We start from the raw sequence: 17,366 nt of genomic DNA, 5'->3' as shown, positions 1-17,366 counted from the left end.
ATGCCAAGGCCGCCTAATGGGGGAAAGGATAGTCTTTCAACAAATGTTGCTGGCACAATGTGAAAGAATGAAAACTCATACCTCTCGGCATCTACAAAAATTAACTTGGAATACAGTGTATACCTAAATGTGAGAGCTAAATATATAAAACTTCTAGGGAAAAAAACCACAGGAGAAAATCTTAATGGCCTTGAGTTTGTCAAAGATTTCTTAAGTATGACACCAAAAGCATGAACTCTGAAAGAAAAAAAAATCAATAAACTGGACTTCATCACAACAATAACAAAAAACCTTGCTCTTCAAATGTCACTGTTAAGAAAAAGAAAAGACAAGCCACAGTATGGGAGCAAATATTTGCAATATGTACACTCAACAAAGAACTTGTGTATAGACTATATAAAGAACTCTTATGACTTAATAATAACAAGACAAACAACCCAATTAAAAATGGGCAAAAGATTTGAACAGACATTTTACCAAAGAAGATATATAAATGGCAAATAAGCACACAAAAAATGCTCAACATCATTAGTCATTAGGGAAATGCAAATCAAAATCACAATGATTTACACATGAAACCAAAACCATAAGGAACAAAAGAAAAACGAGATAAACTGGACATCGGTGAAATGAAAAATTTTTGTGCTTCAAAGGACATCAATCAATTAAAAAATGGGCAGAAGACCTAAATAGACATTTCTCCAAAGAAGACATACAGACGGCCACGAAGCACATGAAAAGATGCTCAACATCACTAATTATTAGAGAAATGCAAATCAAAACTACAATGAGGTATCACCTCACTCCTGTTAGAATGGGCATCATCAGAAAATCTACAAACAACAAATGCTGGAGAGGGTGTGGAGAAAAGGGAACCCTCTTGCACTGTTGGTGGGAATGTAAATGGATACAGCCACTATGGAGAACAATATGGAGGTTCCTTAAAACACTAAAAATAGAATTACCGTATGACCCAGCAATCCCACTACTGGGCATATACCCAGAGAAAACCGTAATTCAAAAAGACACATGCACCCGAATGTTCATTGCAGCACTATTTACAATAGCCAGGTCATGGAAGCAACCTAAATGCCCACCAAGAGATGAATGGATAAAGAAGTTGTGGTACATATATACAATGGAATATTACTCAGCCATAAAAAGGAACGAAATTGAGTCATTTATTGAGACGTGGATGGATCTAGAGACTGTCATACAGAGTGAAGTAAGTCAGAAAGAAAAACAAATATCGTATATTAATGCATGTATGTGGAACCTAGAAAAATGGTACAGATGAGCCAGTTTGCAGGGCAGAAGTTGAGACACAGATGTAGAGAATGGACATATGGACACCAAGGGGGGAAAACTGCGGTGAGGTGGGGATGGTGGTGTGCTGAATTGGGCGATTGGGATTGACATGTATACACTGATGTGTATAAAATTGATGCCTAATAAGAACCTGCAGTATAAAAAAAACAAACAAAACAACTAATACTAAACTTTCATTGCGTTATTTGTATGGAAATATGTTAATATAAATGTTTCAGACATTACATGAAATTTCTAAAAATCTTATATTTGTATTTGTATGGAAATATGTTAATATAAATGTTTCAGACATTACATGAAATTTCTAAAAATCTTATATGTTCTGGTATAATGTTATAAGTAATAATCCTAGTTATTACTTTAAAATGTATATCTCAGAAATAACTAATTTTCTTGTCAACTGCATTATTATGAACTTTCATCAAATCTTTAACCGTGGTCATTTTTAAGTCTTTTGTCATTTACAGACAGTTCTGGGTGTACTCTGATGATTTTGCAAATATGTTCCTATAAAAGGGTTTCATCTTCAAGAAATTCATGGAAAAGACTCTGACAAGTACAGGTTTCTGGTAACTGACTGTACTGCTGAACTGAATGAATAAGCATTTTCAGAACTCTAATGAAAAACTGATGAACTCATAAAAGTGCTAACAAAAGATCAAGATGAAAAAAAAAATTAATTACATGGGACTGAGTGAACTGATGAGGATGAGTATAATTTTTGTGACTTTCTGTCTGAATTAAAAAAAAAAAAAATCCCACAAGGACTCAGAGGCAAAGAATATACAAATCAATTTTCACTGCAAAGTAAAGGAGTTGTAACAGTGGAGGATTACTGGACTGAATGTCAATATTATGACATAGTATGAGTGTGTTTCATGTTTGGTAATTGCAATCATTGTTGCTTTTGTTGTGGTCATCCATGTACAATGCTTGGTGTCAGTCTATAAAAAAAAAAAAAAAAAGAAACTGAAATGACAATCCTCAGAACAGGAGAAAATTTTTCTGAATCATACATTTGATGAGAGCCTTGTTTCTAGAATACATAAAGAACTTTTACAACTCAATAATTTAAAATGACAACCCAATGTAAAATGGGCAAAGGATGTGAATAGACATTTCTCAAAAATATAATAAGTACATGAAAAGATGCTTGACACCATTAGTGATCAGGGAAATACAAATCAAAACCAAAATGAGATACCATTTTACACCCACTAGGTTAGCTAAAATTTAAAATACAGAAAATAATAAGTGTTGGTGAGGATGTAGAGAAATGGGACCCTCATACATTGCTGGTGGGAATCTAAAGTGGTGCAGCTGCTTTGGAAAATAGTCTGGCAGTACCTCAAACATTTAAGCATTTATACCATATGACCCAGAAATTCCACCTCTAGGTAGATAGCCAAGAGAATTGAAAACATACAGCCTCACAAAAACTTGTACACAAATGTCGTAACAGCATTATTTATAAGAGCTAAAAAGAGGAAACAACCCAATGTCCATCAATTGATCAATGGATAGATACAATGTGGTCTATGCACACAATAAATATTCTTTGGTAATAAAAAAGAATAAAATGCTGCCACCTGCCACAACATGGATGAAACTTGAAAACATGCTAAGCGGAATAAATCAGTCACAAAAGACCACATGTTGTAGGATTCCATTTACATTAAATGGCCAGAATAGGCAAATCTATAGAGACAGAAAGTAGATTAGTGGTAGCCTAGGGCCGGGGGTGGGTGAGTAGTAGGTAGGTGAAGATTTCTTTATGGGGTAATGAAAATGTTCTGAAACTGATTGTAAAACACTGTGAATGTACTGAAAATCATTGAATCGTACACTTTTAAAGGGAGAATTGTGTAGTATGTTAATTATATCTCACTGAAGCTATTCAAAGAAAGAAAATACACACACCATATCTGCTAGAATGGCTTCAATTAAGGAGTCTGACCATTCTTCCCATGTCTCCACTGGGGCTCATCTGAAGCGGGTAGGAGGCGAGGAGTTGGGTAACCAGCTTCTTCAGACTAAGCATGCAGCCCACCCAGGAGCTCCTGACTGGCTGGGGCCTCCACGTAACTGCCGGGGAAGCCTTGCCTGCCTCTCACTTCAGTGCTCCTGTCTGTAACCTCCAGCCAAAGGCCTAGCCCAGAGAAGTCAAGATCCCTGTGGTCTTGTTGAAGGAGTAACCGTGACCTTGAATTCCAGGCTCTGTGTGTGGCTCCTCCCCACCCTGCCCCACTTCCCATGATTATTCCACAAAGCCTCACCCTGAAGTGAAGGCTGCTTTCATACCCTATCAGAGAGGGTGCAAAGGAGAAAGGGGTGAAGGCACAGCCGCATGGCCCCTCATCCTGGGCATCTGGGTCCCCGCCTCTCCACTCCACCCCTCTCTGTACTTTCTTGCCTTGGACACACCACATGCTCCCACACCTCTGCACTTTTGTACACGCTGTTCCTTCTTCCAGACACTCTTTCCCCACATTCCCCCGACTGACAAACTCCTATGCATCCTTCAAAACCCAATCCAAGTGGCACCTCCCTCCAGGAGCCCTCCCTGACTCCCTCAGCCCATGTGGGGGCTCCTTTTAGCTCCCGAGGCTCTTCTTCCTGCTATGTTTAAAAGATGGTCTTCAGTTTGGTGGGGCTGTGGAAAAACAAGCACTAACTCTCAGTCACAGCTGGGGTGACAACGGCACATGCTCCTCAGAAGACAAGTGGGGAATTGAACTGTCTCACATGCACACACCCTTTGACCCGACAATTCCAAGCTTAGGAATTTATGACACAGTAAACCCACTCACTGGTTCAAAGGAATCGTGGAAAATCTGCAGCCTTAGCATAGGTTGGCCTCTATGGACCGACAAGGGTGATCTTCAGGAAGAAGGAAGTGATGAAAGTCAGGCACAGAACAGAAGCTGTGGGCTGCTCCTAGCAGTGTGAAAATATGAAGGAACATGCAGAATTGTGCACTTGAATTTGTACAGACTATTTCCAGAAGGATGTGCTCCAGATAATGCTAAAGGTGGGTGCCTCTGGATTTTTTATACTTCCTCATGTATGTTTTACCTTTTATATAATAACAATATCCTAGGGGTGGAAAGAAGACTGACTCTATAGCCTTTTATAAAGTTCAGATATTGTTTTCCTTTTCATGTATGTATTACCTTTTCAAAATAGAGCCATAATAATAAGTGCATTGAAAGGGAACAAATAATCTCCAGGTATCCTATTCTCTTTGCACGTCTCCCTCTCACCTCGCCCGGATTCTGATTGATCCCTGAACCTCCACTCCCATGAACTGCCACCAAGAAGGGCTCAGGAAGCATCTGAGGAATGAGTGACTGAGTGGGGCAGCCCCCCACCCCCAGAATCAGCACAGCTGTCCTCCCCAGAGCCTGTGGGCAGGAAGGTGCCCACCCAGGGCTCTGTGGGGCTCCCAGGCATCCTGAACCCTCACTGGTAGGAAGCAGGGGCCAGACGACAATGGGGGGCTCTCCCCTCCCCCTGCACATGCTCACCTCTACCTCTGTCTTCACGCTCCAGCTCACCCAGATCTTTGTTGAGGAAGTGCAGACAAGTGGTGGAAAGTTCAGAAAGATAGACAAAAAATGGTGGAAAGAGCCAGGACTTAGAAATCCTGCTTGGCCACCAACTTGCTAATAAGCCCTGGACCACCATCTTCAGCTCTTGAGCTTCACTTAACTTTTCTGTAAATGGAAAGACTAATCCTCCTTTCCAGGCTGCTCTAAGGATAAATTAAGGTCATATATGGAAACATGGAGAAAGTGCCTGGCACGGGGTAGGTGTACATGACCTCATCCTACCTTTCCCCGACTCGCTGATCCCTGCCTCAGGGATTTATCAGCATTCACAAAGACCAAGTTGGAACATAGACACTGTTAAACAATAAACATTATTAGAAAATGAACTATGTGTGTTAAAAATATAAAATCAGTCACTAGAAAAACAGAGATAGAAGGTATAGTTTTCAAAGCAGTAGAGGGGGGGAAATGAAATAAAGATAATTTGATCAATTTAAAAATGAAACAATGACATCATGATGAATTAAAATTAAAATAAGATGGCCAAGTAAGTCTAAACAGATCAACAGTACAATAAAAGTTAATGTCTTCCACTCTCCTATCAAAAGGCAGAGACTCAGACAGGATTCTCATAATGCCGAGAGGCGTGTGTTTAGGAGAGTTAAGGAATCTCAAGAGCTCCCTGGGGGTTGGAGTCCCTGCTGGCCACCTCCCACCCACCTCACCTGTCCTGATGCTCCACACTGCTAATCCTCAGAGCTGGCCATCAGGCCCTTCTCTCTCTGGATGGCTGAGGAGCACTTTGTGGTCACACTAGCTAAGGCTGGTTGGTGATTGCAGTCACCTTATCAATCACCTTGTTTCTGCAAATCAGGAAGGTCCTCATTCCTCAATTGTCCCACATTTTAGGAGCAGGTAACTGCTCCTAAACTTGTCCTACAACATTGCTGCTTTCAGTTGACTCTCAGAGCAGCTGCACACAACCCACCACAGAACTGAAGCACTCACCACATCTCTCATCTGCAGTGCCAGGCTCCTGGAGCCTATGTGCACAGAACATAACATCAGGATTCAGGCCTGTTCTAAGTGCCTTTGGTCCACTGTCTGCTGGACCTATAGGGAAGACGTTGACCTGCCCTTGAAAGAAGCGGAAGACTATCAGAATAAGGAATCTTCAGAGTTAGATCCTTAGCACTGGAGCTTGTCTAGGTTAGCAATCCTTATTACAAATGGGAAGGCCCAGAGAGGGGGACTGATTTGTCTGAGGATGCACAGCATGTTAATTGCAGTCCACCCCAATGGAACCCCAAGTTTGGTCATTCAAATGCTGCCTTCATGATGGCCATCATTAAAAAAGTCTACAAATGATAAATGCTGGAGAGGGTGTGGAGAAAAGGGAACCCTCTTACACTGTTTGTGGGAATGTAAATTGGTGCAGCCACAATGGAAAACAGTATGACGGTTCTTCAAAAAACTAAAAATAGAGTTGCCATATGATCTAGCAATCCCACTCCTGGGCATATATCCAGACAAAACTATAATTCAAAAATATACATGCACCCCTATTTCATAGCAGCACTATTCACAATAGCCAAGACATGGAAACAACCTAAGTGTCCAGCAACAGACGAATGGATAAAGAAGATTTGGTACATATATACAATGGAATATTACTCAGCCATCAAAAAGAATGAAATAATGCCATCTGCAGCAACACAGATGGACCTAGAGATTATCATACTAAGCAAAGTAAGTCAGAAAGAGAAAGACAAATACTATATGATATCACTTATATGTGGAACCTAAAATACAACACAAATGAACATATCTAAGAAACAGAAACAGTCTCACAGACATAAAGAACAAATTTACGGTTGCCAAGGTGGGGAGGGGAGGGAAGGATTGGGAGTTTGGGATTAGCAGATGCAAACTATTATATATAGAATGGATAAACAACAGGGTCCTACTGTGTAGCACAGGGAACTATATTCAACTATATCCTGTGGAAAAGAATATGAAAAAGAATATGTACATGTATATGTATAACTGAATCACTTTGCTGTACAGCAGAAATTAACATAACACTGTGAATCAACTAAAAATGCTGCCTTCATGAATTTTGCCCTTACTGAGTACACGCTAAACATGTATTTGATTTTTTCTTTACTTTGTTAAACAAAAACATTTTTAGTTTAAGTTTTCTTATCAACTATATTTAGACTGAAATGAAACTTTGTATCACTTGCCATAATTATAAAGTCATCCATAAAGTAAAATAGAATGGAAAAAAACGTGAATTTCTAGCTAGAAATTGTTGTCATTCTACACTGTGAGTGTGGGGCCTGTTCTTTCTCGATTAGCAAGTGCTAGAGGGGCGTTGAAGACCCATGAGCAGGTGGCCAAGTGCTTCTCCTTCCTATAATCAGGATTGAAGGGAAATGGACCTCTCTGCCCTGTCATCCCATGATGTTTAATGCTCTTTGGCCCACATCTCCTCAAACAGCCTTGGGGACTTTGTCCCCACAGCGTTGTCCTAACGTCCCAGCCTCTGCCTTTTCATCTGTAAAATGGGGATAAGAACATCTGCTGATGTTGGAGGCCGTGGAATTCAACGTCCCTCTGAGGGACTGCAGCTATTATCACTCCGCGGTCTCTGTAGGAACGGGGGTGGGGGGCTCTAACAGTCCTCCTCGTGGGAGGAGCATGCCCAGTGGGGGTCACCTCATCCAACCTTCCCCTTTTACAGACGGGGCGCCTGAGGCCCTGAGACAAGGCCGCCCCTTTAGCTGCTGGGGCAGAGCTTCGGCAGCCAGGAGCCTGTCAGGGGCCCAGGAATGTGTTTGAGATGGGGTAGAGGAGGGAGGAAAAAGACACACTGACATGTCAAAATGAATAAATGTTTAATTAAATGTCCACAGAACAGAACATCAGTCAACTAGTCAATTGCATCTTGACTCAGCGCCATATAGTTATATATAAATTCTATTTAATGAGGCATGTGGGTGCTTTTTAATCTGTCTGCTGTGACACGGTGTGGATGTGCCCACACAGGGCCTAGCAGGAGGCTTAAAATAGCCCTGCCAGGAAAAGGAGGGGGTTGCCAAAGAGCCCTCATTCGTTCATTCATTCATTCATTCATTCTTTCAGCAAGCACTGAGTCTGTGGGGCCAGCAGAGGCCAAGTGAGGGGCCCTGATTCTCCCTCTGGGATCCTGTCCTGAACTTAATTCTCCATCCGTCCCCCCGAGGCTCGGAGGGAGCAGGGCAGGCCTGATGTCACAATTCACCCAGTTAGCCGCGGGGCAGGATAAGCACCCAGACCTCCCGCCGGGCCTCTGCGGGGAGCGGGCAGGCCCGCATCCCCCTGGACCCTCTCCCGGCTCCCCATGAATATTTACACAGCTGACCCTGGCCTCCCCCTTCCAGAAGTCTGCAAGGAAGCCCATTACAGATTCGTGGGGCTATTCGTGCATCTCCGATTAGGAGAACATGATTGTTCTAATTTTAACATCACTCCCTGCTACCTAGACCACCTCCCCTCCCTGTCATTCCTGTGAGGGAGGTTTTCACCTCCCGGGAGCGCAATGCAGCCCCAGCTCTCTTGTCTGTTACTTGGGATGAGTCATCTTTTGGAGAATTCTCCATGACGTGGGTGGCTTGAACCGCTTGTTCCGGGGTCCCTGACAGACACTTCTCCCATTAAGCTAAAACGCCCACCCATTTAGCACCTGGAGCAGGATGGAAGCTGGAGGCCACGGCCCTGTTAACCATGACCCTGAGAACGAAATCCAGCCGCCTCCCCAGGCCGGCCAAGCCCCGCCTGCTTGCTGACTCATCTCCCCCAACTTCCCCCCTCCAGCCTAGGATTGCCAGGTAAAATAGAGGTTCCCAGTTAAATTGGCATTTCAAATAAACAACAAATGATTCTTTTTTAGTATAAGTATGTCCCATGCATCATTTGGGACATACTTATACTAAAAAATCCTCTGCTGTTTACCTGAAATTCTAATTGCAGACATTTAACTGGGTGCCCTATTATTTTTATTTGCTAAAACCTGGCCACCCTTCTCCAGCCACATTGTCCCCGTGCTGTTCCACAGTCAGACCCAAAGCACTCCCACCTCAGGGCCTTTGCACATGCTGTTCCTTTGGCCTGGCATGCTCCTACTGCCCCATCTTTGCTGATTCCTTGGCTCTGAGATCTCAACTCAAATATCACTGCAGAAACGTCTTCCCTGACCACCAAACTGATTCAGGGTCCCCTCCACCATGCCATCATCCTCTCTCCTACCATCTTGCTTCTCATGGCACTTAGCACTATCTCTGCAACCGGGTTATCTATTTATACTTTTTCTGTGTCCCCCACTACAGTGCCAACTCCATGAGAGAAGCCGAGCCTGCCAGGCAGAAGGCCAGGCACATGCATGTCTGTTGGATGTTGCTGAATATTTACAAACGCCCCTGCAGGAGAGGTTTCACACTGCCCACAGTGCAACTGAGGAAGTTGAGGATGGGAGCAGTGGACCACCCATCCTTGGTCTCTGGCTGGCCCTTTATATGCCAAGAACTCTTCCCAGTACTTTCCATTAATTAAGTCATTTAATCTCACATCAGCCCAAATGATGGAAGCACCATCATTGCCTCCATTTCCCAGGTAAGGAAATTGAGGCACAGAGAGGTTCATCAACTAACTCACGGTCACACAGCACATGAGAAGCAGAGTCAGAATTTGAACCCAGGCCTCCTGGCTCCAGAGCCTGCACATAGAAAACAGTGGCCTGGTCCAGCCCTTAACTTCAATTGCTTAAGTGTTTACAACAGACCTCCAGAAACTCTGCCCCAGACACATAACCTCAACATTCTCCTGACCTCTGCTACACACTTCCCTGCTACTGCCACTGCCCGCCCAGCACACACACACACACACACACACACACACACACACACACACACACAACTCCTTGTCCTCTCCCTGGTCATCTTTGCAAGTGCTGTTCCCTCTTCTTGGGAACCCTTCCCTCTTTCTCTTGTCCACCAGAAAAAGCTGTTACTATTCCACCAAGATGCCTGAGCAAGTGTCCCCTCTTCCAGGCAGCCCTCCCTGACCATCCCCTCCCCTACACTTGGCTGGGCCTCCTCCGAGCTCCCTCAGGACTGCTCCCGCTCTGGCCCTGGTCTAAGCCTGGGCTGTCTCCGCATGGGACATGAGGTCCGGGAGTGCAGGGAGGGGTCGGAAGCCTCCTGGGGCCCTGCGGCCAGTGCAGGCAGGGCTTAGAGGGTGAGTGAAGTTCAGGATTGCGAGGACCATCCCTCCCATCAGCAGGGAACCTCAACTGCTTTTTTCATTTCTGTCCTCAGCAGGACTTTGGTCCCCATCCCTGGCTGTGCTAGGCCGACTGGAGTGGACTCCACTGGGACAGAGACGGCCACAGTCAGGGCGGCTGGTTCAGGGAGGGGTTTCCAGAAATTAAATCCCGGTTGGGATTTTGGCTCAACGACTCTTACAGCCCACCCAGAGAAAAGCACATAATGCCATTTGCAGCAACATGGGTGGATCTAGAAATTATCATACTAAGTGAAGTAAGTCAGATAAAGACAGGTATCATATGATATCACTTCTGTGGAATCTAAAAAAAATGAGACAAATAAACTTATTTACAAAACAAAAACAGACTCACAGGGTTAGAAAGCAAACTTGTGGTTACCAAAGGGGAAGTATGGGGAGGGAGAGATAAATTAGGAGGTTGGGATTAACATACACACACTACTATATATAAAATAGAATACCAACAAGGACCTACTGTATAGCACAGGGAACTCTACTCAACATTCTGCAATAACCTGTATGGGAAAAGAATCTGAAAAAGAATAGATATGTATAACTGAATCACTTTGCTGTACACCTGAAACTTATACAACATTGTAAATCAACTATACTCCAATATAAAATAAAAATTAAGAAAAAAATCTTGGGAAGAAAGAACAGCAAATTGAAAACGGAGTTGGCAATCAGCAGAGGGGCTACAGGTGATGTTTCTTTTCTCGTCTATATTTTCTACTTCAATTAACTCTGATTACTCTGTAATTAGAAAAGTGCACACAAGTCACCTGGGGGTCTTGCTGAAATGCAGGTCCTGATCCAGCAGGTCTGGGGCGGGGCCTGAGAGTCTGCATTTCTAACAGGCTCCCGGGTGGCACTCACACTGTTGATCCGAGGAGGACCAGAGTTTGAGTAGCGCGGCTGTAGGGTGTTGTAGGGAGAAGGAGGGGGAGGAGGAGGATAAGGAGAGGGGGGAGGGGTGCAGGGGGTGAAGAGGAAGAAGAGAAATCGCAGAAGAGGTGAGACTTCTGCCCTGAGGTGGGGAGCCAGGCAGGGGGAGAAGGGAGAAGAGACAAACAGAAGGGCAGACCGGCGCAGGGGCTGACGGGAGCATCCCCAAGGCCCCAGCGGACCCAATGAGGCTCAGATGTTCCGAATCAGTCAGGAAAGCGGGGCCTGAGTGTCCTGCCCTTCAGAGCCTCGCAGCGGCGCGCTGCTTAAATCGGGCCGCCCAGCCCCACTCAGCTGTGGCCTCTGAGGTTTAGTCTCTCTCCTGCCAAGAGCAGGGCAGCCCCCGGGGGCGGCAGCTGTGCTCCCTGAGGCTGTGGATCCAGCGGGCGGGGAGGCAGGGCCGGGTGTTGGGTCTGCTCCCCTCCTGGACCCGCAGCCTTTTGGAGCCGGGGCACCTGATCAGAACCGAGGGGAAGCTGAGGCCCAGAGAGGGGAGGGGACTGGCTGGAGAGTCTGGGCCGGAAGCAGAAGCCGGGGGAGCCTGGTTAAAGGACCAAGGGGCAGAGGTGAGGTGAGTGCACGTGTTTTCCCCAAATAGAGCCTGTCAGCTCGCCTTGGACGGAGCAGTCATCCTATCGGCTGCCCTGAAGGGATTCCACTCACACAGACACCTACCACTGGAGTGACCCTCTGAGCCAGTCTCTGGCCATGGCACACTCCTGCTCTGGCACCCTCCATGGCTTCCCATTGCCTACAGGGGAAGTTTCACAGCTTTTCGTGTGCTCCCTCATAGAATTTGGGAAAAACTATCCCCCACCACCCTTTCTAAGTTGATATCTGTTGTATACTTTTATCAGTAGGAAGTAGAACATATGAAACAATTTACAGGATGAAATACAATGAGGATTAACCATAATTAGAATATTTTATGACAGGACTTGACAAAATAGGTTTTAATTATCAAATTAAATAACCCACTCCGACTCTGAAATTATGTGAAATTTTACTGAAGATGGGTTTTAATGTAGTTCGAAAAGTGAGAAACCTAAAAGAAAGTCCAGTTAGATTGGGAAGAATTAACTTTGCTGACTTCTCCTCTCTGGGTGTCCTGAACTCAGAACATCTCAACCCAGTCACGTGTGCCCCTGGGGAATGTTACAGGACCGGGGGTGGGTGGGGGGTGATGGAGGACAGGAAGCCTGGTTTGAATATACTGACCCCGGTCACCCCAAATCAGTATTTCCCCACATCCCCTAGCTTGGGAGCCAAGAGCTTTTTATACCCAGAACAACATGCCATAACTCTATCCCAAATGGGTGAGGACTGGAATCCAGGCCACTATCTGTTCCTCCCCACAGGAGGCTAGAAGTGTCTGACCTTAGGTTCAAACTGGCCCCTCCGCCTAGACGCCCATTGTTCCCGCCCTGGTTCTGACTCGCCTCCTCCCGGGAGCCTCCTCCAACCCTCCAACACACCAAGGTCCCTTTCCCCACCTGTAGAAGGTGCTCTGAGCCTTGTCTGTCTCTCTGCCCCTCCACAGAGAAGCCCCCATCTGACTCATCACTCTTCCTTCTGCCCTGCCAGCTCCTTGGGAAGCAGGGCGTTGATAAAGGCTGCCAACAGCCCCTGGAGGTGGTAACAGCATCTCAACCTTCCTGGCGTAGGGAACAAAATTACCGACTTGACAGCCGACACGAATCTGTCTCCGACTGGGGTGCCCAAGAAACAGCCCTTGATCATCTTCCTTTGATTTAGACCATGAGCGCCCATTCCCCTCCCCACATGGATGGTGAATGTCATTTCAGTGGTTCCTGAAAACAAACTGATTACAGTTACACACTTAAACTTCCTACCTTTGCCCATCAATCTCCTCACCCTGGACCCCTGGACCCTGTGTGCAGTAGGGGCAGGTAGCTGGGGCTGCAACATTTGCCTACTTCTTCTTCATTTTAAGATGCTTCCGTCCCAAATCTATACTTCTGAAGGAAAAAAAAAGATACATTCTAACATACACAGCATCTTTTAGCCACTCCCTCTGCGTCCGGTTGCCAGAGAAAAGATGATACCTTCACATCTTTGGTTGTAGGTGAGCTAAAACTAGTCCTTTCCTGCCTCTAAAATGAGGGGCTTGGAGTAGATTAGGGAGGACGATGGGACTCCTCTCCTCTGTCAACACCAGCTGACTGGCTGTGGCTGCCCGGATGCTGGATTGTAGGGAATCTGAGGCAGAGTCCTGCTTGAGCAGGAGAGAGTGCTAGGAGCGATTAGTAATGTCTGCCAGGGTCATAGGAAGGGACTGAGGAAACACACGAGCCAGAATTTTACCAGTTATGAAGAAATTCAGAGATTGTAAACTGGTGGCCTGAGGGCAGGTTTCTTCGGCCCACACAAGCTTTTTTTTTTTTTTTTTTTTAATATTTTTTTAAACTTTAATTTTATTACCATTATTTATAAGGTGGAAGGTTTTACTGCCCCCCAAAGGATTTTTGGAGTCTCTAGAAAACTAGAAGAATGGGCCTCATTGGGCTTTGTTCCCACCTGGCAGCTGGAGCTCAGTGGGTGAGGCCATGCACTCAGGTCGCCAGCGTCCACCCCCAGCCCCTCGCATTCGGGGGCCGCCTGCCTGGCCCATCATCCACGTTTGTGAGCCTGGACCTGATTGTTGATTTGCTTCAGTTGGCCGGGTGAGCAGTGACAGGGACTCCTGGGGAATGTGTCATGGCCCCCAAGAGAGTGAGGACAACTGTCTCCAGTCACCAGGGAGAAGAAGGCAGAAAAGTTCATATTTACTGAGCACCAAAGGTTTGCTCACCACCAGGCTGGGGGTTTTAACACAGGAGCTCATTCAGTCCACACGGCACACCTACGGAGGAGGTAGTGTGATAATTACCACTCTGCAGACGGGGAAACTGAGGCTCAGAGAGGCGACAGGAAGTACTCAAGGTCAAGGTCCCCTGGCTGGATAGTGGCAGAGGCAGGAGATCTACCCGGTGCCTGGGCCTTGTCCACCAGGCTCTGGGCTGCTGCCCTTGGCCTCCCGCTGTAGCCCTCTGTGGAGGAGGACCCAGAGAGGGCGCTGCCACTGCCCTGGAACCATTATACCTTGCAGCTGTGGAGCGATGGGAAAATGGGATTCCACTTTCCTGGTTCTTATAAATTGTCTTTATTTGCCTTCAGTAAATACTCCCCACATGAAAGTGGTCACCTGATGAGTCTGCTAATGAAATCTTCCACGGAAGTTTATGTGCTAATTACACACAACATAAAACTTAACAAAATAATAGACAATCACCAGACCCACGGTCCCGGGCATTGTCTTCTTCCTTTCTCTCTCTTTAACTGAGACTGCTCACTTTATGTGATGTTGAAATTGTGGATCTAGACAGGATCCTTGAGAATTAATCATAGGGTGAAAGGCCCACGCCATTGACTAATGCGTCCCCATGACCTGTGTCACTGCTCTGGGGAGGCGGGGGCGGTGGGGGGGGGACGACCTTGACCTTCAGGGCCGGGGCCTGGTGTGCTACTCAGGGGTGGCCCCTGCTAGTCCCTTTCTGTTTCTGGGCCTCAGTTTTCCCGTCTGTATGATGTATGATGAGGGAGTTGAACAATAAGAAAAAAGACAACCCATGATTGCTTTGTGTTAATGACCTTGACTCTTTTTTTAAATAAATTTATTTATTTAATGACCTTGACTCTTGACCCCTCCATTCACATCTGTGGCTTTGCAGCTCCTCCCAGCCAAGGCAGACTATTCCCGAGCCTTGATTCTAGATTCAGACTCGTGACTTGTTTTGTTCAAGGGACTGGAGAGCACAGGCTAGCACGCCCGTCCCAGCCCAGCCCCTGGGGGGCTGTGTGTTCCCTCCTGCTCGCTCGCTCCTGGCTGTCACCATGAGCAGGACGTGTCTCACCCAGCCCACTGGGGTGACAACAGGATGAGAGCAGCAGCCCGAGGGTGAGGTTGACTGGGCCCCTCCCAAGAGGGAGGAAACCAGGGCCTCTGAGGTGCCAGGTTCTGAGCGCCAGGCGCCCTTCCAGCCTCTGCCAGGGCCACCGGAAAGCCCTGTCCAGCGGGATGGGCCAAAGGGGCAGCCCCGGGCAGGGCCCAGGAGAGAACAGACTGAAGGGAAGGGGCCACGAGGCTGCAGCCATGTCAATCAGACTCTGTGACAAGTGGCAGAAACCTGCCCTGATGGGCTCAGCCAGAAGGGAATCCATGCCACGCTTTGTATCAGTCACCTACTGCTGCAACAACACTGCCTAACAAACTGTCCCCAAAGTCAGTGGTTCGTAACTATCATCGTTTACTCTCAAGGTCACAAGTCTGCAGGTCAGTTGGTCTGGGATGGGCAGATTTGTCTCAGGTCCCTCTTAGATGTCTCTCCTGGGGCCAGCAGCTACCTGGGTTTCCTTGTTATTCTGTCAACGGCAGAAGCACGAGGAGGGTGAGCAGAGACTGGTGAGGCCTCTTTAAGCCCAGGCTCTGAACTGACGTGCGGTCACTTCCACCCACTTTCCGTTGGCCAAAGCAAGTCACGTGACCATGGCGCCCCCTCCATGGGGGGAATGCAACCAGCCTCTGGGGGAGGCACTGGGAGGCTGAGGGCAGGGATGAGCATGCAGCCCACCTGCCACCTCTTCCCCCGGAGCCACTCGCGGTGGCAGGCAGGCCAGAGGCAGACGGGGGAACGCTGCAGCGCAGGGAGGGAACACGCTTCCGCGCTAGCCCCAGACGGTGGGCCTGCACCCCTGGCCACCTCATCTCTAAACCTCATGCCTTTCCCACCCACCTGGATGCCCAGGTTCTGGGCTGTCTCGTAGCTGGTATTTCAGACCTCGAGATGTAACATTTCCAGTATGCGCCCCCCCCCCACCAACACACACACAGAAAAACAGGGGGAGACAGAGAGAGACACACAGAGTTTTTTTTGGCCAAACTTAGGAATTCTAGAGGAAAAAAAAATCTATATGCAATACTATAATTTTAGCGCTAAATGGTGCTAAAAGCATTTTTTGGCACCCTTTAGAGAGTGAAAGTTGCTTGGTTAGTTTGGGAACAGAAAGCTGAAGCACGTCCCTGGGTTTTGTGAACGCCCTCGCCTCTGGCCGGGTCTGGTTGTTTCTAGCAGCACATGCTTTAAGATGACGGTGACGTCTGGGGAGAAGACAGCCCAGAACTCTTGCCCGTGTGCCTGGGCGTCAGGGGAGGCCTTCCCGGGTTGGGGTGCAGGCTGGTCACGATGACGGCCCAGCGACTCTGGTGGCCCGACCGTCCTTGCCAGGCAGAACCCCACCGGGTCTGCTGAGCTGGCAATGATGGGATGGGAGGTGAACAGGGCACCCCTCCCTTCAGGGCACCGTTTCACCAGCTGCCTGGGCCACACCCGCTCTGTTCTGGCCCCCAAAGGTAGCCACATGTTGGCTTCCAGCAGCACAAAGGGCTGGGAAATGCAAAATTAGCATTGAAATTCTGGCTGCTCTTTGCCCAGCTCCTAGTCAGGGGCTCAGACTCCGAGGAGGCCGGCAAGTGATGTCGGGGACAACTGGTCTCCACCAGCAGCACCTCTGGGTGGCCTGCGACCTTGGGTGGCTACCTGTCTCTAAGCCTCCGTTCCCACCCCTGTGACACGTGATGCCAGGCCCTGCCCCACGGGGCACTCAGGATGACCCTGCACGAGTGCCCCGTGAAGGCCACAGGCAGGGCCTGGGGCTGGGAGGGCCAACCCTGAGGGGCACAGGGTTGGGGGCCGGGGGCCACAGAGGAGGGGCTGCCAGCAAGGCAGGGCCAGTTAACTAATGGGGCTGGTGTCCGGTTGTAAAGGCTGGGCAGAGCGCTGGTGACCTGGGGACATGGTCTCGGGGGTGGGGTGGTGGAGCCAGAGCTGCAGAGAGAAGGGGATGGCTGGAGAGGGAGGGGAGCCGAGAGGCCGTCTAGGTGACCCCAGGGATGTGTGGGCAGGGCTGCCACGTCCTCCGACAGGGAAGGCCTGTCTGGGGGCCTTGAGCAGGCAGCTGTGGGCAGACACCACGGCCACCTGCCCTGGTTGCCTGCCGGTCCCTCAGGGGTGGGAGGGAGGCTGGGCTGTCCAGCCAGAGAAGAGAGGCTGGCAGGACAGACCTGCTCCCCAAATGCACACAACGGCAAGCAATGTCACCAGGCCTGGGTCACTTCTGGGCAGGACGCCTGTGATTCCGGCAACAATCACGCTCATC

The sequence above is a fragment of the Balaenoptera ricei genome, chromosome 11 (genome assembly GCF_028023285.1).
Source record: "Balaenoptera ricei isolate mBalRic1 chromosome 11, mBalRic1.hap2, whole genome shotgun sequence".
Lineage (NCBI taxonomy): Eukaryota > Metazoa > Chordata > Mammalia > Artiodactyla > Balaenopteridae > Balaenoptera > Balaenoptera ricei.
The sequence above is the reverse complement of the archived record's forward strand: the minus strand, read 5'-3'. Positions refer to the sequence as shown.